General features: G+C 40.2%; 1 long non-coding RNA gene across 1 annotated transcript; it reads right to left on the bottom strand.

Annotated features, from left to right (window-relative positions):
* Window positions 1-381: 381 nt before the first annotated feature.
* On the bottom strand, window positions 382-3551 carry LOC123331900. Its single transcript, XR_006548706.2, has 5 exons — window positions 3435-3551; window positions 2661-2750; window positions 2321-2456; window positions 1116-1257; window positions 382-486 (listed from the first exon to the last, which is right to left on the bottom strand). It is a non-coding gene; the product is annotated as an uncharacterized LOC123331900 (long non-coding RNA).
* Between the last annotated feature and the right edge of the window lie 22745 nt (window positions 3552-26296).

The raw sequence follows: 26296 nt of genomic DNA, 5'->3' as shown, positions 1-26296 counted from the left end.
ATATCAACTTGCCACTGGAAATGTATAACAGATACTTCAAGTATGATGGTACATTTGAAGGAAGCCCTCATTCTTGAGATTTCTAAAATCAGAGTACAGAGCTAGGAAGGTAATAAGGGTAAGTTTCCTTTTGCTGTCCAGCTTGAAGAATGTATTTGAATAACTAGGTCCAACTGAACTCATTGCTTACTTTCTGGAGACTGGTCCCAATTTAGACCAGCCCTTAATATCCAGGCTCAGACCAGACTGGCTCTTTCCATCAATAGCTATCCTTGTGAATTTAAGTCACTTCTGAAAATCCACAGTTTAAAATATCAAAATTAGCAAAAGCTTTTCCTCAAAACAGCCCAAGTTATTGTTCAAAAGTCACTGTACCTTACGGTGAGCATCTTCTTTGACTTTTTTACGTTGTTCTTCAAATCTTGCTTCTGTTTTTACTTCTTCTCCAATCTTTGACAGAAGTAACATTTCTTTTGTTTTCCATTCCTAAGGAGCACAATGTCATGGTAGTCAGCAGGGCTTCTTTTTTATAATCTTTTTGTTTGTTTTCTTTTCTTTCTTTTTTTTTTTTTTTTTGGTAAATAAGCAAATTAGGTCAAATTAAGGCCCTTATAGGAACTTGGACAACCATAATGAAAATCTTACATTGCCTTTAGAATCAGCTTATGCTTCAAAGGTAGATCTAAAAAGGTGATTTTATCTTATAGATTTGAGGAATTATCATATGTAATATGTTGCCCTTAAATGTAGTCTGACAGAGAGCTTGAACAAATAGCCTTGTCTACGTGTTGAGGAGTGAGAATATAGACATGATTATTTTTCACTAGAGTTAAATTCTAAAACTTTAAGAGCAGATGAAGTGTGTCTATACTATGATGGGTATGTAATTTGTGGTATCAGTCTCACGATGTTAAGTAAAAACTTGTCTGTTATAATGGTGATACAAGATTAATAGCAGTTTATTATTTTAAAATAATTATGATTTTTTTAAGCAGTGGTTTATTTCTTAGACCTGAAATAACTTCAGGTAATATGGTGGGACTGCTAAAAATGTTTATAAATAAAATAATCACACATAATTTCCCCATCAATATTTACAATTTGGTGTTTCTCACCTCTTCAATTTGTCTCCAGAGACTAAGTTTTCTTCTAATGTGGTCCCGATGTCGTCTTTCTTCTTCCTTTATCTTGAGTACGTTCTGCTTTTCTGCCATGTGTCCAAGCTTGTTTAATTCCAAGCTAATCATATCTAAATATCTAAGTAAAAGTGAAAATTTAAGGGAAGATAAATTGGGTGTTTCCCTTATGATGGTATTATCTACTCTGATATTCCCAAACCACCTTCTAGGTTGCTTTTGATTTCTTAAACTACAGGAATGTAGAGTTCTTTAAGCTAGCCTGATCCACCAACTCACCATGATGTACTCATCAGACTGTTACTGTGGTTGGGACAATGGCAAAATGTAGAACAGGCTGATTTAAAGCATTTTATACAAAGATTAGTCATAATTCAGGAGCTCTGTAACATGAGTTTCCAAAGACGGCTGAAGTCAACTTAAGGTCTGACTTCAAAAAACAAGTATATTTGAATTTTCTTTAAAAAATAAGTGGATATTGGCCTGTCTGTCATTTTCAAGTCCTTGAACAATCTCTCATGTATAGACAGGTCTGCAGACTACCAGTCTGCCACTTTGGTGAATCAGTATATATTCTGGCATATCATGACATGAATCCATGGAATATAAGAGCTAGGTGAGGGGGAACTGGCCCTTACCCCTGATAAAGGAAAAAGAGAAGGAACTATAACTCATCCCTTTGCCTCCTGAGCTCAGCACTGAATGATAAGATTGACTGTGTGTGAGCAATAGCTAAATGAACATATGTGGTTGGTTGGGGGGTAACACCTGTTTATATTAGCATCAGATGAAGTTATAGCAACTCTCTCCATTTTATCCAGCAGTAATTTCCTTAAACTTAAGTTTGAAATGTGCTAATGACACCTTTACCTCTACTACTATGAACTTGGGTTTCCCAAGCTCAGGGAGCTGTACTTCAGAATTGTTCTTCAAATATCAGTTTGTCTTACCTCTTGGGTTCCTCATGACTCCATTTTCTCAGGTAGAAACTCTTTCCTAGCTATGGTATCAAAGTTTCCAATCCCTGCTATCTCTTAATCTCCTTTCTTTTCAGTCCACATTGAAGACTATAGGAAGTTAAATTGTGTCTAAAACTTTTTAAGTTCTGCTTTCATTTCTAGTACTTTTACAGTTTTCTCGAGTCCCCAATATGTCCACAAAAATATGCATTAATTTGGTCATACCTTTGCTTTATCAACAGCTCTTGGTCTGGAGTTGTTTATTTTCTTGTAACAGCCAGTCTTGGAACTGTGTATTGCCATGACTCTCACAGGCTCTCTTGGTTTCATAAAATTTATTTACTTGTTTTTCAATCATTTTCTGGGAGGGAAAAAAAAGAATTATAGTGTTTATATTGGCCAGAAATAACCTTGTCCTTTGATATGACTTCTCATGTTTCAGGCTTGGTAAACATCCTGTAGTTTACAAATGGTTAATTAACCTGCATTTAAGTCTTTCTTCCACAACCTACATAAAAACTTTCTTACAGGCCTCAAATAAAACAAATTCAAGTATTTAACTTACTTGTTCTCTTACATAGTTTCTTTCAAAGTCTAATTTCAAACTGGTGAGATACTGCCTGTACTTATTCAATTCCTTCAAGGTACATACAACCTATAAAAACAAATATACAAATAGAAAGTTGTAACAATCATGAAACTTTCCAGAGAAAAGAGTCATTTTCATAAGAACATTCATTTTAGTAACAATTTTGGGATCAAGGGTAGTGATAGCACATTTTGGTAATAATTTAGAAGGCAATATCTCTCTACAGTGGCTGTATCACCAGGAAATGTCTACCTAAATAATATTATTTCAATAATATGGTTCACACAAAATATCAGTATAATAATGATGTTTAACTTTCAGAAGAATTTATTTTATCAAGCTGTATTCTGTTAGGTTTCCATTTTGTCTCTAGTCTTCTCAAAGAGTATTGGAAATATCCTTTGATGGGTATACAGTGCCATTAATACTTTTAGAGCCAAAGGAAAGGCACTAATAATACAGCTGAGAGAAAATGCATAAATGCGTATGCATATGTTTTTACATATTCAAATCATTTGGTGTTTATCTTTTGCTTTTATTAAAGAAAAATGATCAAGTGGGAACAATTTTATTTAGAAACAGCCACCTGATTTCTCTTTACTCAAATATTGAGTAATTCATTGAGTTTTCTGTCAGGTATTCTTTATTGCTCAATTAAAAGTTGACACAGGTTCCCAGTGAAGTACAGAAGCAAGCTTCTTTCAAGACCATGGGTTTATGCTGGTTAACTGGAAGCAAACTTCAACCCACCTTATTATTGCTGGTGACATAGCCGCCTTTCTTTAATCTCCTCAGGATATCTTTTTGCCTATAGTATGATTTTAAATGTGGATCATGCAGGCTTTTATAGCTGGTTTCCAAAAGCCAACAATAAGGATCAGACAGGTTAAAGTCATAAGAAGGTTGATAAAGCTGCAAACACATAGATTGAAAAGTGTTACATATGTAAAATGAATGAAATCACACTTTTAAACCTCAATTTGTTAAGGTGATTAGGCTGTTCATTGAAAATAAAACATGCAAGAAGAATTTGAAGTGAGAGAATACTGACAATGGGCTGATCTGAAAAGAAGACAGTAGAATACTGTAATTTTCCTTCCACTTGCATTTAAATCAATATGAAAGACCTTTAAATTCTGTTTCCATGGTACTCTGCTAAAGTGATTTGTAGTTCACAAAGCAGCAAGGTCAGGTGAAGAAGCATGGCCTAAAAAATTGGGAGACTGTGGTTCTAGTCTAAACTCTGCTACCATCTACCTGTCATAGCTTCACCTTACAAGGTGGTCAAGGGTGCTGCTACTGCTGCTAAGTCACTTCAGTTGTGTCCGACTCTGTGCGGCCCCACAGACGGCAGCCCACCAGGCTCCCCTGTCCCTGGGATTCTCCAGGCAAGAACACTGGAGTGGGTTGCCATTTTCTTCTCCAATGCGTGAAAGTGAAAAGTGAAAGTGAAGTTGCTCAGTCGTGTCCGACTCCTAGCGACCTCATGGACTGCAGCCTACTAGGCTCCTCCATCCATGGAATTTTCCAGGCAAGATAAAGAAGGATCCCACTAAGTTAGTGTTTAGGGTAGTTGAATATAGTACCTGATCATAATTAAATACATGTGTTTGGGGGGAATCAATATAATAAAGTGTAGAGCGAAGCAGTATAAGTATGGGGAAAAAAATCAGGAAATAAGTAGCTAACAAGTGAATACAAGAGTAACACAATGTAAATATGGGAAATAGAAGATAGTGGAGCAAGAAACCAATGAAGAGGGCTACATTTACAAACTGAAAAGGAGTGTTATCACTTGTAGTCAAATAGGCTTTGAGTATGTTTTAGGAATGTTAATTTGTGGGAAGGGGTAGAATGTATTGGTTTTGAAAAGAGAAATTATATTGCTTTCCAGCAATAAAACTTAAAAAAGTCATATATATTTGACAAGTATCAGAAATACCAGGGAGCCCCCTATGCATCCTTGATGACACCCTAGAGAGGAGAATGGTAAGGAAATAAGTAAAATCAGGAAATAAGTAGAAATAATGTGATACAAGCACATACTCAGAGAGTTCCGAACCTCCTTCAGGCTTGGCCTAAAGCTAAGGACAGGTTGGGGAGTGTTAGGCAGAGGACTTAAACAGTGTGTACAGCACTCTGAACCAGAAACAGTACTTTAGTGCTGAGTGAGAGAATGCAGATCAAGGGCAAAGTAAATTTTACGGAAAGATGAAACTGTTGGGGTTTGGGACACTGGGGAGAGGCTTCATATAGTAGCTCTTGAAAGATGGCTCAAATTGAAGGTCAGGAGAGCATGCCAGTTTTCAGGACCCAGATGGACAAAGGCACAGAAGTAGAAATTATCATACTATGTGTGGACAGGGAGAAAAGACCCAGACCTTTCGGAGCTGAGGTCTGGGTCTGAGATAAGGCTGAATTGGGTGGCGGAGACCTATCACGAGGCCTTCTATCATTAAAGTGAGGTTCAGACACTGAATACTTCAACTCATTTTAACTTCACTTGGTGTGTGAAACTGAAGTTGACTCAAAGCAAAATAATAGCAGTGTTTTAAGTTTAATAGCAAGCAGAAAACAGTCAAGAAAATCACTTAAGCACCATTAAAAGTTAGTTTACCTTTTCATTTAAATTTGTAGTATAGAATACATTATTACTTCCTGGAATAACTGGAAGCTTGACCCCAAGAGGAAGATCCAATAGATTAGTGGCTCCGACCTCTGGGATGGGGTCTTTTTGCGAGCCCTGTCAGATATAAGCAGAAACCTTGTTTTTTGTTTCTAGTACTATTATTTTAGTTTAGACCAACCTACTTAAACTTCAATGGGCTAATACCTCCAAATAAACCAAAGACACACACTCAGGGTTGAAAGAAACCGCCCTGTTGATAACCTGAAGGCCTCCCAGTTTACCCCTGTTACCAAGCCAATCTCTGAGCTCCATTCAAAGCTAATCTCGGCCAGAGGGAGCTCTAGTCACTGCAGAGGGTCTGGGAGCTGGAAACCCAGCTTCAAGGACCCACCCCGCTCTGCTGAGTCCTCCCCTGTAGTCTTTCGTCTGCCCGCCCTCCTTCCCACCCAAGACCCAGCCCTGGAGCCAGAAAGAGGAGGAGGATGACCGATTGGCCCCCACTCACGGAGTCACACTGACCCCTGTTGGCAATTAGGCTGCTGGCGGCCGCCTTACAGGCGGCGGCCTGAGCAGCCTTGTAGCAGTTATTGAGGTACCGGTCCATGGCCACCCATCAGCACCCAGGGGGCTGGGGGCTGGGTGCCACAAGCCGTCTCGGTTTCTTCTCTTCATGCACACCTTTCCCTCTCTATGCCCGCAGCTAGTCTGGGCAACACAGACAGTGGTCACGAGGGTAATGGCTCCTCCAGGCCATGACCCTCACAAGGCTGGGTTCCAGGCTGCAGGGCTGACATCCTAAAAGGGCGCCTCCCCAAAGGGCATCGCCTTCAAGTGAGGGGGTGGGGCGTTGTGACCACACTAGCTGCCACCTGGGGCCTCCAGTGCATGCGCAGAGCCCAAGCCTCAAGGGCCAAGTGAGATGGGGAAGTGGTCCAAAAGACTTGGTATAGGAGGACCACAGTTGAGATTACCTTTCAACCTGAAACCAATAGCCCTAATTTAAATTAAACCAGAAATATATCAGTTATTGTTCTTGTTTATTCATTAAATCATGTCCGAGTCTTTTGACCATAGCCCACCAGGCTCCTCTGTCTGTGGGATTTCCCAGGCAAGAATACTGGCGTGGGTTGCCATTTCCTTCTCCAGGGGATCTTCCCAACTCAGGGATCGAACTCACATCTCCTGCATTGGCAGGCGGATTCTTTACCACTGAACCACTAGGAAAGTCCTTGTCTCTAGATAGCTGCCTGTAATTCTAATTCTTCCTAACCCCCAAAGAGCTATGATTCTGTTCAACACATGCCTCTGAGTAATTGTGTAGTTTACACTAAGACCAGAGAACTGGCTTAGAAACCCAGCTTCAAGGACCCACCCTGCTCTGCTGAGTCCTCCCCTTTAGTCTTTCATCTGCCCGCTCTCCTTTCCTCCCAAGACACAGCCCTGTAGCCAGAAAGAGGAGGAGGATGACTGACTGGCCCCCACTCACCACTGAGCCACTAGGAAAGCCCTTGTCTCTGGATAGCTGCCTGTAATTCTTCTAATTCTTCCCGACCCCCAAAGAGCTATGATTCTGTTTAACACATGCCTCTGAGTAATTGTGTAGTTTGCACTAAGACCAGAGGACTGGCTTTATACATCTGCCCACTTTATAGATCCTGTGACCACTTCCGCTAGGCATATCCTTCCCCTAGTCTCATTTAGAACATACTGGTTTTTCCAGGACTCAATGCTTTCTTTCCTGTCTTGGGCTCTTCATCTCTCTATGCTCCTTGTCCTCCCTTTCTCGCTCTTCTATTTCTTTCTGTCTTATGGTTTCTACCTTATCAGCGCTTCCCAGGTGGCGCTAGTGGTAAAAAACCCACCTGCCAATACAGGATACATACCCCAGGTGGTTCTAGTGGTATAGAACCCACCTGCCAATACAGGATATATAGCACAGGTGGCGCTAGTGGTAAAGAACCCGTCTGCCAATATAGGAGACAGGAGGCATGGATTCGATCCCGGGTGGGGAAGATGCCCTGGAGGAAGGAATGGCAACCCATTCCAGTATTCTTGCCTGGAATAATCCCATGGACAGAGGAGGCTGGCAGGCTACAGTCCATGGGGTTGCAAAGAGTCAGTCGGGACTGAAGAGACTTAGCATGTAGGCACCTTACATTAGATTAGGCAACATTTATTGAGTTCCTGCTCTGCCAGACACTGTGCTGGGTGCTGAGGATACAACAGTGAGTAGACCATAGTTCTTGCTGCCCAGGAACTCACTAGATGGTAAATATATTAATAGCTGCGACTGCACTTGGTTTGTCTGGAATCTGTACTTTTGTCTCCATGTTCTTTCATGAAACTTTTTATTGTGCTAAAAATGCATAACATAAAATTTACCATCTTAACCATTTTTAAGTGTACAGTTCAATAATGTTACATAGATTCAAATTGTTATGTAACAGATCTCCAGAATTTTTTCATTTTGTAAAACTGAGTCTGTAACCATTAAAAAATTCTCCTTTCTTCCCATGTCCCAGTTCCTGGTGAACAACCATTTTGCTTTGTTTCTAGGAATTGGACTACTATAGATACCTTATATAAGTGATATAAGTGAAATCAAGGAATATTTGTATTTTGTGATTGGCTTATTTCACTTAGCATAATAACTTCAAAGTTGATATGTGTAGAAGCATGTGGTATGATTTCTTCCCTATTTTTAATTTAAATTTATTTATTTTAATTGGAGGCTAATTACTTTACAATATTGCATTGGTTTTGCTATACATCAACATGAATCTGCCACAGGTGTACATGTGCTCCCCATCCTGAGCCACCCTCCCACCTCCCTCCCCATACCATCCCTCTGGGTCATCCCAGTGCACCAGCCCCAAGCATCCTGTATCATGCATCGAACCTGGACTGGAGATTCATTTCTTATATGATATTATACATGTTTTAATGCCATTCTCCCAGATCATCCCACCCTCGCCCTCTCCCACAGAGTCCAAAAGACTGTTCTATACATTTGTGTCTCTTTTGCTGTCTCGCATACAGGGTTATCATTACCATCTTTCTAAATTTTATATATATGCATTAGTATACTGTATTCGGAGAAGCCAATGGCACCCCACTCCAGTACTCTTGCCTGGAAAATCCCATGGATGGAGGAGCCTGGAAGGCTGCAGTCCATAGGGTCGCTGAGGGTCAGACCCGACTGAGCGACTTCACTTTCATTTTCAATTTCATGCATTGGAGAAGGAAATGGCAACCCACTCCAGTGTTCTTGCCTGGAGAATCCTAGGGACGGGGGAGCCTGGTGGGCTGCCGTCTATGGGGTCACACAGAGTCGGACAAGACTGAAGTGACTTAGCAGCAGCAGCATACTGTATTGGTGTTTTTCTTTCTGGCTTACTTCACTCTGTATAATCGGCTCCAGTTTGATCCACCTCATTAGAACTGATTCATATGTATTCTTTTTAATGGCCGAGTAATACTCCACTGTGTATATGTACCACTGCTTTCTTATCCATTCATCTGCTGATGGACATCTAGGTTGCTTCCATGTCCTGGCTATTATAAACAGTGCTGTGATGAACATGTGTCTCTTTCAATTCTGGTTTCCTTGGTGTGTATGCCCAGCAGTGGGATTGCTGGGTCATATGGAAGTTCTATTTCCAGTTTCTTAAGGAATCTCACACTGTTCTCCATAGTGGCTGTCCTAGTTTGCATTCCCACCAACAGTGTAAGAGGGTTCCCTTTTCTCCACATCCTCTCCAGCATTTATTGCTTGTAGACTTTTGGATTGCAGCCATTCTGACTGGCATGAAATGGTACCTCATTCTGGTTTTGATTCACATTTCTCTGATAATGAGTGATGTTGAGCATCTTTTCATGTGTTTGTTAGCCATCTGTATGTCTTCTTTGGAGAAATGCCTGTTTAGTTCTTTGGCCCATTTTTTGATTGGGTCGTTTATTTTTCTGGAATTGAGCTGCAGGATTTGCTTGTATATTTTTCAGATTAGTTCTTTGTCAGTTGCTTCATTTGCTATTATTTCCTCCCATTCTGAAGGTTGTCTTTTCACCTTGATTATAGTTTCCTTTGTTGTGCAGAAGCTTTTAATTTTACTTAGGTCCCATTTGTTTATTTTTGCTTTTATTTCTAATATTCTGTGAGGTGGGTCATAGAGGATTCTGCTGTGATGTATATCGGAGAGTGTTTTGCCTATGTTCTCCTCTAGGAGTTTTATAGTTTCTGGTCTTACATTGAGATCTTTAATCCATTTTGAGTTTATGTTTGTGTATGGTGTTAGTAAGTGTTCAAGTTTCATTCCTTTACAAGTGGTTGATCAGTTTTCCCAGCACCACTTGTTAAAGAGATTGTCTGTAATCCATTGTGTTTTCTTGCCTCCTTTGTCGAAGATAAGGTGTCCATAGGTGCGTGGATTTATCTCTGGGCTCTCTATTTTGTTCCATTGATGTATATTTCTGTCTTTGTGCCAGTACCATACTGTCTTGATGACTGTGGCTTTGTAGTAGAGCCTGAAGTCAGGAAGGGTGATTCCTCCAGTTCCATTCTTCTTTCTCAAGATTGCTTTGGCTATTCGTGGTTTTTGTATTTCCATGAAAATTGTGAAATTATTTTTTCTAGCTCTGTGAAAAATACCATTGGTAGCTTGATAGGGATTGCATTGAATCTATAGATTCCTTTGGGTAGTATACTCATTTTCACTATATTGATTCTTCCAATCCATGAGCATGGTATATTTCTCCATCTATTAGTGTCCTCTTTTATTTCTTTCACCAGTGTTTTATAGTTTTCTATATATAGGGCTTTTGTTTCTTTAGGTAGATATAGTCCTAAGTATTTTATTCTTTTCATTGTAATGGTGAATGGAATTGTTTCCTTAATTTCTCTTTCTACTTTCTCATTATTAGTGTATAGGAATGCATGGGATTTCTGTATGTTGATTTTATATCCTGCAACTTTACTATATTCATTGATTACCTCTAGTAATTTTCTGGTGGAGTCTTGAGCGTTTTCTATGTAGAGGATCATGTTATCTGCAAACAGTGAGAGTTTTACTTCTTCTTTTCCAATTTGGATTCCTTTTATCTCTTTTTCTGCTCTGATTGCTGTGGCCAAAACTTCCAAAACTATGTTGAATAGTAATGGTGAAAATGGGCATCCTTTTCTTGTTCCTGACTTTAGGGGAAATGCTTTCAATTTTTCACCATTGAGGATAATGCTTGCTGTGGGTTTGTTATATATAGCTTTTATTATGTTGAGGTATGTTCCTTCTATTCCTGCTTTCTGGAGAGTTTTTATCATAAATGGATATTGAGTTTTGTCAAAGGCTTTCAATGCATCTATTGAGATAATCATATGGCTTTTATTTTTTCAATTTGTCAATGTGGTGTATTACATTGATTGATTTGTAGATGTTGAAGAATCCTTGCATTCCTGGGATAAAGCCCACTTGGTCATGGTGTATGATCTTTTTAATGTGTTGTTGGATTCTGATTGCTAGAATTTTGTTAAGGATTTTTGCATCTATGTTCATCAGTGATATTTGCCTGTAGTTTTCTTTTTTTGTGGCATCTTTGTCAGGTTTTGGTATTAGGGTGATGGTGGCCTCATAGAATGACTTTGGAAGTTTACCTTCCTCTGCAATTTTCTGGAAGAGTTTGAGTAGGATAGGTGTTAGCTCTTCTCTACATTTTTGGTAGAATTCAGCTGTGAAGCCGTCTGGACCTGGGCTTTTGTTCGCTGGAACATTTCTGATTACAGTTTCAGTTTCCATGCTTGTGATGGGTCTGTTAAGATTTTCTATTTCTTCCTGGTTCAGTTTTGGAAAGTTATACTTTTCTAAGAATTTGTCCATTTCTTCCACATTGTCCATTTTATTGGCATATAATTACTGATAGTAGCCCCTTATGATCCTTTGTATTTCTGTGTTGTCTGTTGTGATCTCTCCATTTTCATTTCTGATTTTATTGATTTGATTTTTCTCTCTTTGTTTCTTGATGAGTCTGGCTAATGGTTTGCCAATTTTATTTATCCTTTCAAAGAACCAGCTTTTGGCTTTGTTGATTTTTTCTATGGTCTCTTTTGTTTCTTTTGCATCCTAATTTTTAAGATTTATTTCCTTCTACTAACCTTGGGGTTCTTCATTTCTTCTTTTTCTAGTTGCTTTAGGTGTAGAGTTAGGTTATTTATTTGACTTTTTTCTTGTTTCTTGAGGTATGCCTGTATTGTTTCCCCTTAGCACTGCTTTTGCAGTATCCTACAGGTTTTGGGTTGTTGTGTTTTCATTTTCATTAGTTTCTATGCAAATTTTGATTTCTTTTTTTATTTCTTCTGTGATTTGTTGGTTATTCAGCAGCGTGTTGTTCAGCCTCCATATGTTGGAATTTTTAGTAGTTTTTCTCCTGTAATTGAGATCTAATCTTACTGCATTGTGGTCAGAAAAGATGCTTGGAATGATTTCAATTGTTTTGAATTTACCAAGGCTAGATTTATGGCCCAGGATGTGATCTATCCTGGAGAAGGTTCCGTGTGCGCTTGAGAAAAAGGTGAAATTCATTGTTTGGGGGGGAAATGTCCTATAGATATCAATTAGGTCTAACTGGTCTATCATATCGTTTAAAGTTTGTGTTTTGTTGTTAATTTTCTGTCTAGTTGAGCTATCCATAGGTGTGAGTGGGGTATTAAAGTCTCCCACTATTATTGTGTTATTGCTAATTTCCCCTTTCATACTTGTTAGCATTTGTCTTACATATTGCAGTGCTCCTACGTTGGGTGCATAGATATTTATAATTGTTATATCTTCTTCTTGGATTGATCCTTTGATCATTATGTAGTGACCTTCTTTGTCTCTTTGCAAAGCCTTTGTTTTAAAGTCTATTTTATCTGATATGAGTATTGCTACTCCTGCTTTCTTTTGGTCTCTATTTGCATTGAATATCTTTTTGCACTCCTTCATTTTCAGTCTGTATGTGTCCCCTGTTTTGAGGTGGGTCTCTTGTAGACAACATATATAGGGGACTTGTTTTTGTATCCATTCAGCCAGTCTTTGTCTTTTGCTTGGGGCATTCGACCCATTTACGTTTAAGGTAATTATTGATAAGTATGATCCTGTTGCCATTTGCTTTATAGTTTTGGGTTCAAGTTTATACACCTTTTTTTGTGTTTCTTGTCTAGAGAAGATCCTTTAGTATTTGTTGGAGAGCTGGTTTGGTGGTGCTGAATTCTCTCATCTTTTGCTTGCCTCTAAAGCTTTTGATTTCTCCTTCATATTTGAATGAGATCCTTGCTGGGTACAGTAATCTGGGCTTTAGAGTATTTTATTTCATCACTTTAAGTATGTCTTGCCATTCCCTCCTGGCCTGAAGAGTTTCTATTGAAAGATCAGCTGTTATTCTTATGGGAATCCCCTTGTGTATTATTTGTTGATTTTCCCTTGCTGCTTTTAATATTTGTTCTTTGTGTTTGATCTTTGTTAATTTGATTAATATGTGTCATGGGCTTGGGTTTATCCTGTTTGGGACTCTCTGGGTTTCTTGGACTTGGGTGATTATTTCCTTCCCCATTTTAGGGAAGTTTTCAACTATTATCTCCTCAAATATTTTCTCATGGTCTTTCTTTTAGTCTTCTTCTTGGACTCCTATGATTGGAATGTTGTGGCATTTAATATTGTCCTGGAGGTCTCTAAGATTGTCCTCATTTCTTTTAATTCGTTTTTCTTTTTTCCTCTCTGATTCATTAATTTCTACCATTCTATCTTCTACTTCACCAATCTTATCTTCTGCCTCCATTATTCTACTATTTGTTGCCTCCAGTGTGCTTTGATCTCATTTATTGCATTATTCATTATATATTGGCTCTTTTTTATTTATTCTAGGTCCTTGTTAAACCTTTCTTGCATCTTCTCAATCCTTGTCTCCAGGATATTTATCTGTGATTCCATTTTGATTTCAAGGTTTTGGATCATTTTCACTATCATTATTCGGAATTCTTTATCAGGTAGATTCCCTATCTATTTCTTTTTTGTTTGGTTTGGTGGACATTTATTCTGTTCCTTTACCTGCTGGGTATTCCTCTGTCTCTTCATATTGTTTATATTGCTGAGTTTGGGGTGTCCTTTCTGTATTCTGGCAGTTTGTGGAGTTGTCTTTACTGTGGAGTTTCCTCGCTGTAGGTGAGGTTGTACGCGAGGCTTGTCAAGGTTTCTTGTTCAGGGAAGCTTGTGTCAGTCTTCTGGTGGGTGGAGCTGGATTTCTTCTCTTTGGAGTGCAATAAAGTGTCCAGTAATGAGTTATGACATGTCAATGGGTTTGGAGTGACTTTGGGCAGCCTGTATATTGAAGCTCTAGGCTGTGTTCCTGTGTTGGTCCAGAATTTGTGTGGTATGTCTTGCTCTGGAACTTGTTGGCCCTTGGGTGGTGCTTGGTTTCAGGGTAGGTTTGGAGGCATTTGATGAGCTCCTGTCAATTAATTTTCCATGGAGTCAGGAGTTCTCTGGTGTTCTCAGGATTTGGACTTAAGCCTCCTGCTTCTGGTTTTCAGTCTTATTTTTACAGTAGTCTCAAGACTTCTTCTATACAGCACTGTTGATAAAACATCTAGGTTAAAGATGAAAAGTTTTTCCACAGTGAGGGACCCAGAGAGGTTCACAGAGTTACGTGGAGAAGAGAAGAAGGAGGAGGGAGTTAGATGTGACCCAAATGAGATGAGGTGGAATCAAAAGAGGAGAGAGAAAGCTAGCCAGTCATCACTTCCTTATGTGTACTCCACAGTCTGGACTGTGCAGAGATGTTCACGGAGTTATACAGAGAAGAGAAGAGGGAGGAAGGAGACAGAGGTGGCCAGGAGGATAAAAGGGGGAATCAAAAGGAGAGAGACAGATCCAGCCAGTAATCAGTTCCCTAAGTGTTCTCCACTGTCTGGAACACACAGAGATTCACAGAGTTAAGTAGAGAAGAGAAGGGGGAGGGAAGAGACAGAGGCGACCTAGTGGAGAAAAAGGAGAGTCCAAAGGGGGAGAGGGCAGTTAAGCCAGTAATCTCGCTCCCAGGTAAAAATGGGTACTAAAGATTGGGTTTTTAAAGGTACAAAATTGATAACAATACCAAAAAGCAAAGATTAAAAATCTAGAGTGGAGTTTGGATATGGCAAAACCAATACAATATTGCAAAGCTAAATAATAAAATAAAATTTTAAAAGTACAATAATAAAGAGAAGAAGAAGAAAAAACAGTCACAAAAATTATTTAAAAAATATGTATATGAAGTTTGCTGTAAAAAAAGTTCTTTTTTTTTTTTTTACAAAGTAATAGTAGGTTATAAAAAATGAAAATTAAAGGAGTAATAGAGGACTTAAAATTTTAAAAAAAAATTTAAAAATGATCATAAAAATAGTAAAAATATATCTAGGACTTTCTCTGGTGTTGTTGTGAGCAGTGTGGGGTCAGTTAATTTTCAGCTAGTTCCTTGTTCCGACTTATATTTCTCAAGATCTATATGCCCCTTCCTATGTAGTTGGTACTAACAACAGGGTTTTAATCTATTGCACCTGTCACTTCCAAGACGGTTCCCTCTGTTTTAGCTTCTTCTGTTTGCTGGTCTCTTCAGTGTCTGGTTTCTGCCCTGACACAAGGGAGGGGCGGTGATGGACACTTTTTTTAGGCTCACTTGTTCAGTCACACTGTGGGGAGGGAGGGACACTGCAAACAAATAACACTGGCATGTGCTCACAGTGTCTCAGCCACATTGGGCCTGCCCCCGCTCATGTCACATGTGCCCTCCCTGCCCACACTGCTCAGGCTCTAGGTTGCTCTGCCAGGAACCGTCTGAGGCCTAGCCCTGGGCTGCCTGCACCTCCCAGGTCTAAGCTGCTCAGGTTCAGGCACTTGGGTAGTCCTCAGAGGTACAGACTCAGTTGGGCCTGCATTTTGTGCCCTTCCCAGGTCTGATCAGCTTAGGTGATGAGGTGTTTGGCGAGCATGGTCACTGCGACTCATCACCTCCCCTGTCTCTGCCACTCGGTTTTCTGGGTGTACAACTGGCACACCTTCTCAGGCAGATGATGACTGTTCAGAACCCCAAGAAGTCTTAGTTAGTAAAGAAGCCTGCCTGCAGTTTGGTAGATAATGTCTCTCTGGGGCTGCAATTGCCCCCTTCCGGCTCTGGCTGCCTGTCACTGGAAGGGGATGGTCTGCAGCTGGCTGGTTCTGTTCAGTCTTTTGTTCTGTGCATGGGCGGGGTGGTTTCTTAGGTTAGGGCTTTTCACGTGGTAGCTATCCCGCAGTCTGGTTTGCTAGCCCAAGTTAGTTCCGTCAGATTGCCCTCAGGACATTCAGGCCCGCTCCTAACTCTAAGCAGTGCAGCCCACACCTCCCTGCCCAGCCCCCTGGGTGCAGGCCTCTGCACTGCTTCTCCACTGGGGGAGTTACCATTGGGCTTGTAATCTGTGGGTATTAATTATTTATTTATTTTTCCTCCCTGTTATTGTTGCCCTCTGTGCTTGCAAGGCTCGTCACAGACTCGGCAGTGAGAGTGTTTCCTGGTATTTGGAAACTTCTCTCTTTTTAAGACTCCCTTCCTGGGATGGAGCTCCGTCCCTCCCTCTTTTGTCTCTTTTTTGTCTTTTATATTTTTTCCTACCTCCTTTCGAAGACAATGGGCTGCTTTTCTGGATGCCTGATGTCCTCTGCCGGCATTCAGAAGTCATTTTGTCAAATTTACTCAGCGTTTAAATGTTCTTTTGATGAATTTGTTGGGGAGAAAGTGGTCTCCCTGTCCTATTCCTCCGCCATCTTAGGACTGCCCCTGATTTCTTCCCTTTTAAAGGGTGAATAATAGTCTGTTAAATGTATCTATCTCTATCACATTTTCTTTATCCATTCAACCATTAGTGGACATTTAGGTTGCTTCCATTTCTTCAGTTCAGTTCAGTCCCTCTGTCATGTCTGACTCTTTGTGATCCCATGGACTGCAGCACACCAGGCTTCCCTGTCCATCACCAACTCCCAGAGCTTGCTCAAACTCATGTCCATCGAGTTGGTGATGCCATCCAACCATCTCAACTTCTGTCAACCCCTTCTCCTTCTGCCTTCAATCTTTCCCAGCATCAGGGTCTTTTCAAATGAGTCAGCTCTTCATATCAGGTGTTTCAGCTTCAGCATCAGTCTTTCCAATGCATATTCAGGACTGATCTCATCTTGGATGGACTGGTTGGATCTCCTTGCAGTCCAAGGGACTCTCAAGAGTCTTCTCCAACACCACAGTTCAAAAACATCAATTCTCCAGCACACAGCTTTCTTTATACTCCAACTCTCATATCCATACATGACTACTGGAAAAACCAAAGCTTTGACTAGATGGACCTTTGTTGGCAAAGTATTGTCTCTTTTTAATATGCTGTCTAGGTTGGTCATAGCTTTTCTTCCAAGAATTAAGCATCTTTTAAATTCATAGCTGCAGTCACCATCTGCAGTGATTTTGGAGCCCAAGAAAATAAAGTCTGACACTGTTTCCACTGTTTTCCCATCTATTTGCCATGAAGTGATGGGACCAGATGCCATGATCTTAGTTCTTTGAATGTTGGGTTTCAAGCCAGCTTTTTCACTTTCCTCTTTGACTTTCATCAAGAGGCTCTTCAGTTCCCGTTCACTTTTTGCCATAAGGGTGGTACCATCTGCATATCTGAGGTTATTGATATTTCACCTGGCAATCTTGATCCCAGCTTGTGCTTCATCCAGCCTGGCATTTCACATAATGTACTCTGCATATAAGTTAAATAAGCAGGGTGACAATATACAGCCTTGATGAACTCCTTTTCCTATTTGGAACCAGTCTGTTGTTCCATGTCCACTTCCAACTGTTGCTTCCTGACCTGCATACAGATATCTCAGGAGGCAGGTAAGGTGGTCTGGTATTCCCATTTCTTCCAGAATTTTCCACCATTTGTTGTGATCCACACAAAGGCTTTGACATAGTCAATAAAGCAGAAGTAGATATTTTTCTGGAACTCGCTTGCTTTTTCTATGATCCACTGGATGTTGGCAATTTGATCTCTGGTTCCTCTGCCTTTTCTAATCCAGCTTGAACATCTGGAAGTTCTCGGTTCACATACTGTTTTGTTTTTTATAATGTTTCTTTTTAAAAATATAACATTTATTTTAATTGGAGGCTAATTACTTTACAATATTGTAGTGATTTTTGCCATACATTGACATGAATCAGCCATGGGTGTACATGTGTTCCCCATCCTGAACCCCTTCCCACCTCCCTCCCCATTCCATCACTCAGGGTCATCCCAGTACACTGGCCCTGAGCACCCTGTCTCATGCATAGAATCTGGACTGGTGATCTATTTCACATATGGTAATATACATATTTCAATGTTATTCTCTCAAATTATCCCACTCTCGCCTTCTCCCATAAAGTCCAAAAGTCTGTTCTTTACATCTGTGTCTCTTTTGCTGTCTCACACATAGGGTCATTGTTACCATCTTTCTAAATTCCATATACATGCGTTAATATACTATATTGGTGTTTTTCTTTCTGACTTACTTCACTCTGTATAACAGGCTCCAGTTTCATCCACCTCATTAGAACTGATTCAAATGCACTCTTTTTTTAGCTGAGTAATATTCCATTGTGTATATGTATCACAGCTTTCTTATCCATTCATCTGCCGATGGACATCTAGGTTGCTTCCATGTCCTTGCTATTGTAAACAGTGCTGCAATGAACATTGGGGTACACGTCGGTTCATGTACTGTTGAAGCCTGGCTTGGAGAATTTTGAGCATTACTTTGCTAGTGTGTGTGATGAGTGTAATTATGTGGTACTTTGAACATTCTTTGGCATTGCCTTTCTTTAGGATTGGAATGAAAACTGACCTTTTCCAGTCCTGTGGCCACTGCTGAGTTTTCCAAATTTGCTGGCATATTGGGTGCAGCACTTTCACAGCATCATCCTTTAGGACTTGAAATAGCTCAGCTGGAATTCCATCACCTCCACTAGCTTTGTTTGTAGTGATGCTTCGTAAGGTCCACTTGACTTTGGACTCCAGGATGTCTGGCTCTAGGTGAATGATCACACTGCTGTGGTTATCTGGGTCATTAAGATCATTTTTGTACAGTTCTTCTCTGTATTCTTGCCACGTCTTGTTAAAATCTTGTGCTTCTGTTAGGTCCATACCATTTCTGTCCTTTATCGAGCCCATCTTTGCATGAAATGTTCCCTTGGTATCTCTAATTTTCTTGAAGAGATCTCTAGTCTTTCCCAGTCTATTGTTTTCCTCTATTTCTTTGCATTGATCACTTAGAAAGGCTTTCTTTTCTCTCCTTGCTATTCATTGGAACTCTGCCTTCAGATGGGTATATCTTTCCTTTTCTCCTTTGCCGTTTGCATCTCTTCTTTTCTCAGCTATTTGTAAGGCGTCCTCAGACGACCTATTGTGAATAGTACTCCTATGAACATGGATGTGCAAATGTCTCTTTGAGACCCTATTTCAAAAAATTTTGGATATATACCTAGAAGTGTGATTGCTGGATCATATGGTGATTGTGTTTTAAAGGATTTAAAGGATTAAAGGATTTTTAAAGGATTAATTTCTTGAGGATCTTTACTGTTTTCCATGGTGATTATTCTATTTTACAATCCTCCCAACAGTACACAAGAGTTTCAATTTCTCCACATTATTGCCAACACTTGTTATTTCCTTCCTTCCTTCCTTCCTTTTTCTCTTCTTTCCTCCCTCTTTCCCTCCCTCCTTTTCTCTCTCTCTCTCTTTCTTTCTTATACTAGCTCTCCTAATGGATGTGGGGTGCTATCTTATTGTACTTTTGATTTGCATTTCTCTGATGATTAGTGATGTTAAGCATCTTTTCAAGTGCCTTTTGGCCACTTCTTGTCTCCATGGTTTTGGTCTACTTCTTTGTTATTTCTTGATCATTTAGTAATAATATCTACCACTTATTGAGAATTTATTAATTTTAGATTCTTTGCTAAACCTTGCTTTGTTTATTTCTCACAACGACCTTGTCTATATGTACTCTGTCTCTGTAGACATTTTTTCTCAATGACTGTGGTTAGTATGTGGTGTAGCTGAGATTTGAATCCAAGTTAAATGAGCTCAAAAGCTATACTCTTAATCGATACATTGTATGTGTTCTTGTTTTATTTTCACATATATGACTACAACTCCTGCATTTAAAACTCTAGCCTGGTTATATACATTGCTGCTGCTGCTAAGTTGCTTCAATCATGTCCGACTCTGTGTGGCCCCATAGACAGCCTCATACCAGGCTCCTCTGTCCCTGGGGTTCTCCAGGCAAGAACACTGGAGTGGGTTGCCATTTTCTTCTCCAATGCATGAAAGTAAAAAAGTGAAAGTGAAGTCGCTCAGTCGTGTCCGACTTTTAGCGACCTCATGGACTGCAGCCTACCAGGCTCCTCCATCCATGAAATTTTCCAGGCAAGAGTACTGGAGTGGGGTGCCATTGCCTTCTCCGGTTGTATACACTACTGCCAGCCAAACATCTCTATATGGGTGTCTGACAAACAACTGAAACTGACATACTCAAAACTCAACTCAGCCTCCCCTCACTAAAACAGAACTAAAAAAGGCCTTATTATTTTTCCTATAGTTCCTGCCTCAGTGACTGGTACCAGTTCTACTGAAGCCAGACCCCAGACAATTCTCCTAGATGCTTCCCTTTCCTCCACGACCTTGACATTCAATCCATCCTTAAGCCCTAGTGTATTTACCTCCTAAATATTTCCCATATTTTCCCTCTCCTTGCCACTTCTTCTACCACTGCTCCAGTTAGGCCACTCATCACTTCTTGACCACACCATTATCACAACCTCTGCATATCTCCCACCTTTCACCTTTCTAATCCATCTTTCATTCTGCCACCAAAATTATCTTTCTAAATTGCTAACTGACCATGTCTCTCCCTTACTTAAAAACTCTAATGATCCTAAGGAAGAAAGAATGAAAACAAAGCATAAAACATTTTTGTGCCTTGGTCCCTATCTACCTCTACAAGAATGCTACCTCTCAAACCTAACCTTACAGAAATATAGAACAGCACACAACCAGCCGGTTTGTGACTCTGTGCCTCTGCCTTGCATGACTGTGCCCTGTCTTTGCCTGGCTAATTCTGAGGCCTCAACTGGAATGACCTGTATAATTGGGCTGTCACTCCATGAGTTTTTTAATCCTCTAAGACCTAAGGCTATGCTGCTTCACATGGTGGTCTTAGGTTCCCCAGCAGTAAGAAAGGGCAAACCCCAAAGTGCAACTAGTTTCAAGATTTTGCTTTCATCATCTCGGCCAAAGCATGTCACACAGTCAAGCCCGTGGTCAATATAGCAGAGGATTAACCATTGTTGGTGATTAATATGACAATATAGCACTGTCCTCTGTCTGGTACCTGTGATTTGTGTTCTTCCTACGTGCAAAATATACTTGCCTCTCCTAAGAGTTCAAATATTTCATCCAATTATAGGCTCAGCTCAATGTCCAGAATTTTGTCATCTACAGTCACACCCAGAGGTAGCTTCTCGTAAAACACTTTGCATTCATTATCTACTGCCACATAACAAGTTACCCCTATACTTAGTGGTTTAAGACAATGAAAAATAATTTATTACCTTCTTGGCTTCTCTTTCAGACAGGGCATCAGAGGGTATAGTTTGTCTCTGTTCCATGATGTCTGGGGCTTCAGTTGGAAGACCCTTTCAGTGAAGGCTAGCATCATCTTAAGGCTCTGTTTACTCACATGTGTGGCTTGTAACTGTTGGCTAAGAGCCTGTCTGTGGTTGTCAGCTAAAACAGCCACACTAATCTCTTCATATTGACTGGGCTTCCTCACAACACAGCACTGCATTTCCAGGGCAAGGGGAGAGACAGAGCGAGAGCAAGAGCATGTGAGAGAGGGTGCCAGGCAAAAGCTGTTACCTTTTGTGACCCAGCTTCAGAAGTCATACAGCATCACTTTCACCACATTTTATTTGGCTGAGGCAGTTACAAAAGTCCACCCAAGCTCAAAGGCAAGGAACGTGGATGCCACCATCTTGAATAGAGCTGTCAATGTCACATTGTGAGCACAGCATATAGGATAATCTATATATTAATGTGCCCATATTTGGAAAAATGCAATCTGCCACACAGGTTATCTGTACTGCCCTCCAACCACAATGGTGATATGGGGACAAGATAACTACAGTAAACACTCCCACTTGAAAAGAGAGGTACAAAGCAGTCATTGACCCATAGCAACCATAGAACCACCTGGATATGTGCTGCCAGGTCCGCCTTTTCTTGGGGCAGAGAAATCCTTGACTCAATCCTCATTCTATTCCCTGGGAGTGGCTTCCTAGTTTACTGTTATTCATAGTTCTTATTTTCATTCTCTGGGCTCTTGACATGGCCCCATGGGTCATACTTTTATTTAAAAAAAAATGGCCTATGTTTGCAGTTTGGTGGCTTTCTCAGCCTGCTCCCTCCCTACGCACAGAAAGTTGGGGCCCCAGTTGGAATTTGCAAATGGAGCAATCTCAAGCCCTCTTAGATCTATTTGAAGGGGTTTTGCTAGTTCAGTTCTCTTAAAAATGTGGGTTGAGCATTTGAGTCAGTTTTAGTGAGGTGGTGAACCTAGAGCCTGTTATACAGAGTGAAGTAAGTCAGAAGGGGGTAAAAATATTGTATATTAACACATATGTATGGAATCCAGGAAAATGGCACTGATTAACCTATTTGCAGGGCAGGAATAGAGATGCAGACATAGAGAACAGACTTGTGGTCACAGCGGGGGAAGAAGAGGGTGGGATGAATTGAGACAGTAGCATGGAAACATATACATTGAAAGTGAAAGTGAAAATGAAGTTGCTCAGTCATGTCCGATTTTTTGGGACCCCATGGATCCCATGGTCCAACTCTTTGGGACCCCTGCCAGGCTTCTCTGTCCATGGATTTCTCCAGGCCAGAGTACTACAGTGGGTAGTGGTTCCCTTCTCCAGGGGATCTTCCCAACTCAGGGACTGAACCTAGGTCTCCTGCTTTGCAGCCAGATTAATTACCAGGGAAACCAGGTATCTGAGCTACCAGGGATACCCTAACATATACATTACCATGTGAGTACACACACACACATACTTTTTTAAATTATTGTATTGTAATATATTTTTATAGAACTTAGAGTGACTTTTAAAATTTATTTTTAATTGGACAATTGCTTTGCAATGTTGGTTTCTGCCATACAACAACATGAATCAGCCATGAGTATACATATGTTCCTTCCCTCTTACCGTCCCCCCCATCCCACCCCTGTAGGATGTCACAGAGCACCGGGCTGAACTCCCTGTGTTATATAGCAACTTCATTTGTGGGCGCAGTAAGAGGGAGGGAACATATAGAACATTTATAGATTCAAAGGAATAAAGTATGGGGTTCATATGAATCTGAGTCCGTAGAATGGAAGTTATACCCACAACATTTTTTGAGATGGGCTTCTTTCTACTTTGGATAGCATGTTAAGGCCCGTGGGACAATGCCTTTTTTCTTTTTAAATTGAAGTGTAGTTGATTTACAGTGTTTCATTAGTTTCAGGTGTACAGCATAGTGATTCAATATGTTTACAGATTATACACCATTTAAAATTATTATAAAATATTGGCTATATGCCCTGTGCTGTGCAATATATTCTTGTAGATTATTTTATGCATAATACTTTATACCTCTTAATCCCCTACCTCTGTATTGCCCCTCTTCTCTTCCCTCTCACCACTGGTAACCACTAGTTTGTTACCTATATCTGTAAGTCTGTTTCTGTTTTGTTACATTAGTAAATTGCTTTATTTTTTAGATTCCACGTATAAGTGATAACATATGTATTTGTCTTTCTGTATTTGACCTAAGATTCAGTAAGAATAATACCCTCTGGTTGTATCCATGCTGTTGCAAATGGGAAAATCTCATTCTATTTTTATGACTAATATTCCATTGCATCTTCTTTATCTGTTCATCTGTTGAATGGGCACTTAGATTGCTTCCATATAAGTGCTGCTATGAGCATTGAAGTGCATGTATCTTATTGAATTAGTATTTTTTATTTATTTAATTTTGGCTCTGCTGGTTGCTGCTGAAGCTTTTCTCTAGTTGTAGGGGAGGTGGGGGTTACTCTCTAGTTGTGATGTGCAGGCTTCTCATTGTGGTGGCTTTTCTTGTTGTGGAGCATAGGCTCTAGGGTGTGTGGGCTACAGTAGTTGTGTTATGAAGGCTCAGTAGTTGTGGCTCCCAGGCTGTAGAGCACAGGCTCAATAGCTGTGGTGCAGGGGCTTAGTTGCCTCGCAGCATGTGGGATCTTCCTGGATCATGGATTGAACCCTTGTCTCCTGATTGGCAATCAGATTCTTTATCACTGAGCCACGAGGGAAGACCTGAAATAGTGTTTTTTATTTCACTGGATATGTATCCATGAGTGGAACTGCTGGATCACATGGTATTTCTATATTCAGGTTTTTTAAGAACCTCCATACTGTTTTCCAAAATCCCATGGACGGAGGAGCCTGGTAGGCTGCAGTCCATGGGGTCACTAAGAGTCAGACATGACTGAGCGACTCACTTTCACTTTTCACTTTCATGCATTGGAGAAGGAAATGGCAACCCACTCCAGTGTTCTTGCCTGGAGAATCCCAGGGGCGGGGGAGCCTGGTGGGCTGCCGTCTATGGGGTCGCTAAGAGTCAGACACGACTGAAGCGACTTAGCAGCAGCAGCAGCAGCATACTGTTTTCCATAGTAACTACATCAATTTACATTCCTACCAACAATGTACTAGGGTTCCCTTTTCTCCACATCCTTGTTAACATTGGTCATCTGTAGTCGTTTTTGATGATAACTATTCTGACATGTGTGAGGTGATACCTCATTGTGCTTTTGACTTGCATTTCTCTGATGATTAGCTGTGTTGAGCATCTTTTCATTTGCATGTTGGGCATCTGAATGTCTTCTTCGGAAAAAGTCTATTCAGTTCTGCCCATTTTTAATTTGGATTTTTTTGATGTTGATTTGATGTTGATTTTGATGTATGAGCTGTTTATATATTTTGGATATTAACCCCTTAACAGTCATATCATTTGTAAGTATTTTCTCCCATTCAGTATATTATCTTTCCATTTTGTTAATGGTTTCCTTTACTGCATAAAGCTTTTAAGTTTAATTAGGTCCCAATTGTTTATTTTTGCTTTTGTTTCTTTTCTCTTAGGAGACAGATCCAAAAAAAACATACAAGTATGATTTATGTCAGTGTTCTGCCTATATACAATGCCTTTTTTTCTATTTGAAAAGGTTTCTTAAGCACCAACTTATATCTTTCTGGGGTCTTCACAAAGGATCTTTTGTTACACTCTTAATCTTTGCTGGCTCGGAAAACTAAAAATGCAAAAGTTTTATTTTCTGACCCAGAAAATCCTGGCTCTTCTATATTTCCTCTAAAATTCCATTTGCAAATGCTGCTCGGCTTTCCTCTCTCTTTGTGTACATTATCACATGCAGCTAAATGTTAAATGGCACTCATTATCAGCATTCTGATTGACTGGACATTCTCCTTCGGTAGATACACAAGTTCATTAGGTACATATTTTCCATCTTCCATTTACTGAAGATGACAGTTTTGCCGATTGTTTTTTTACCTATATGACATGAGATGTCATTTTCCAACCTTATATTACAGTTTCCTCACTACTCTTAGAGATTCTACTTTGTTCACCCATTTCCCAACCTTTACTAACATTTTCCTAGCTGTTTTTATAGCCTCTCCCCACAATTCAGTCCCAAAGTTAATACACCTGTTTTAGCTTTTTCCTTTCTTCTTCTTTTTTGCAAAAGCACGTTATTTTTAAGTACCAATTTCAGTGGTCTAAGATGGCTCTACTCATGTATCTGGGGCATTGGCTCTGAAGTTTGAAATAGCTGGACTGTTTTGGCCCTTCTCATCACATGTCCCCTTATCCTTTCTCAGGATTCAGTCAGGGGAGTGGCAGAGCCACTATATGTATTAGGAAATAACACTGGACCTTACACAACTTTCAAAGAGTTGGAGAGAAAGAAGATCTGAGAAACTGTCACTAAGCATCTATGCTGAAGTGCTGGCAAGAGTGGACAAACAGGAGATTACAGGGCCATCTGAGAAGCTAAGCATGTTTAGTCAGTGAAGTGAAACAATGAAGGGGGAATTAGTGGAGACAGGAAAGCTGGGGCCTCATTATTTCTCTTTTTGTGGCTTCACAGCTAAAAATATGTTGGGCGTCCTGGTTAACAAACAAAAACCTGGTGGAACCTAAAAATAAATCAAGATGGAATCCTAAAATCATGTGCAGGTAACCCACAGAAAGGCAAAAAAAAAAAAGAGAGAGAGAGAAAGAAATGAAGTAACAAGAAACAGAGCCTTAAAATACATGAAGCAGAAACTGATTGACAGGAGAAAAGCAATAGATAGATTATTCCCTGGTGGCTCAGTGGTAAAGAATATGCTTTCCAGTGCAAGAGATGCAGGTTCAATCCCTGGGTCAGGAAGATCCCCTGGAGAAGGAAATGGCAACCCACTCCAGTATTTTTGCATGGGCAATCCCATGGACAGAGGATCCTGGCAGGTTACAGTCCATGGAGTCGCAAAATAGTCAGACATGACTGAATGACTAAACAACAACAACGTGGAAGTAATTCAACACTCCTGTCTCAGTAACTGATGATCAAATAGACAGAAAATCAGTAAAGGACCTAGGAGACCTGAACTGAACTGTCAACAAGCACATCCCAAGTGACATTTATACCACACTTCACCCAACAACCCCCAAACACACATTCTTTTCAAGTGCCAAGACAGACAGAACATATTCTGGGCCATAAAACAAGTCTTAAGTTCAAAAGCACTTAAATGATGGAAGTATAGTCTTTGATAATGTTTTTGGTTAAATTGTATT

This window comes from Bubalus bubalis, chromosome X (genome assembly GCF_019923935.1).
Source record: "Bubalus bubalis isolate 160015118507 breed Murrah chromosome X, NDDB_SH_1, whole genome shotgun sequence".
Taxonomy (NCBI): Eukaryota; Metazoa; Chordata; class Mammalia; order Artiodactyla; family Bovidae; genus Bubalus; species Bubalus bubalis.
The sequence above is the reverse complement of the archived record's forward strand: the minus strand, read 5'-3'. Positions and strand labels throughout refer to the sequence as shown.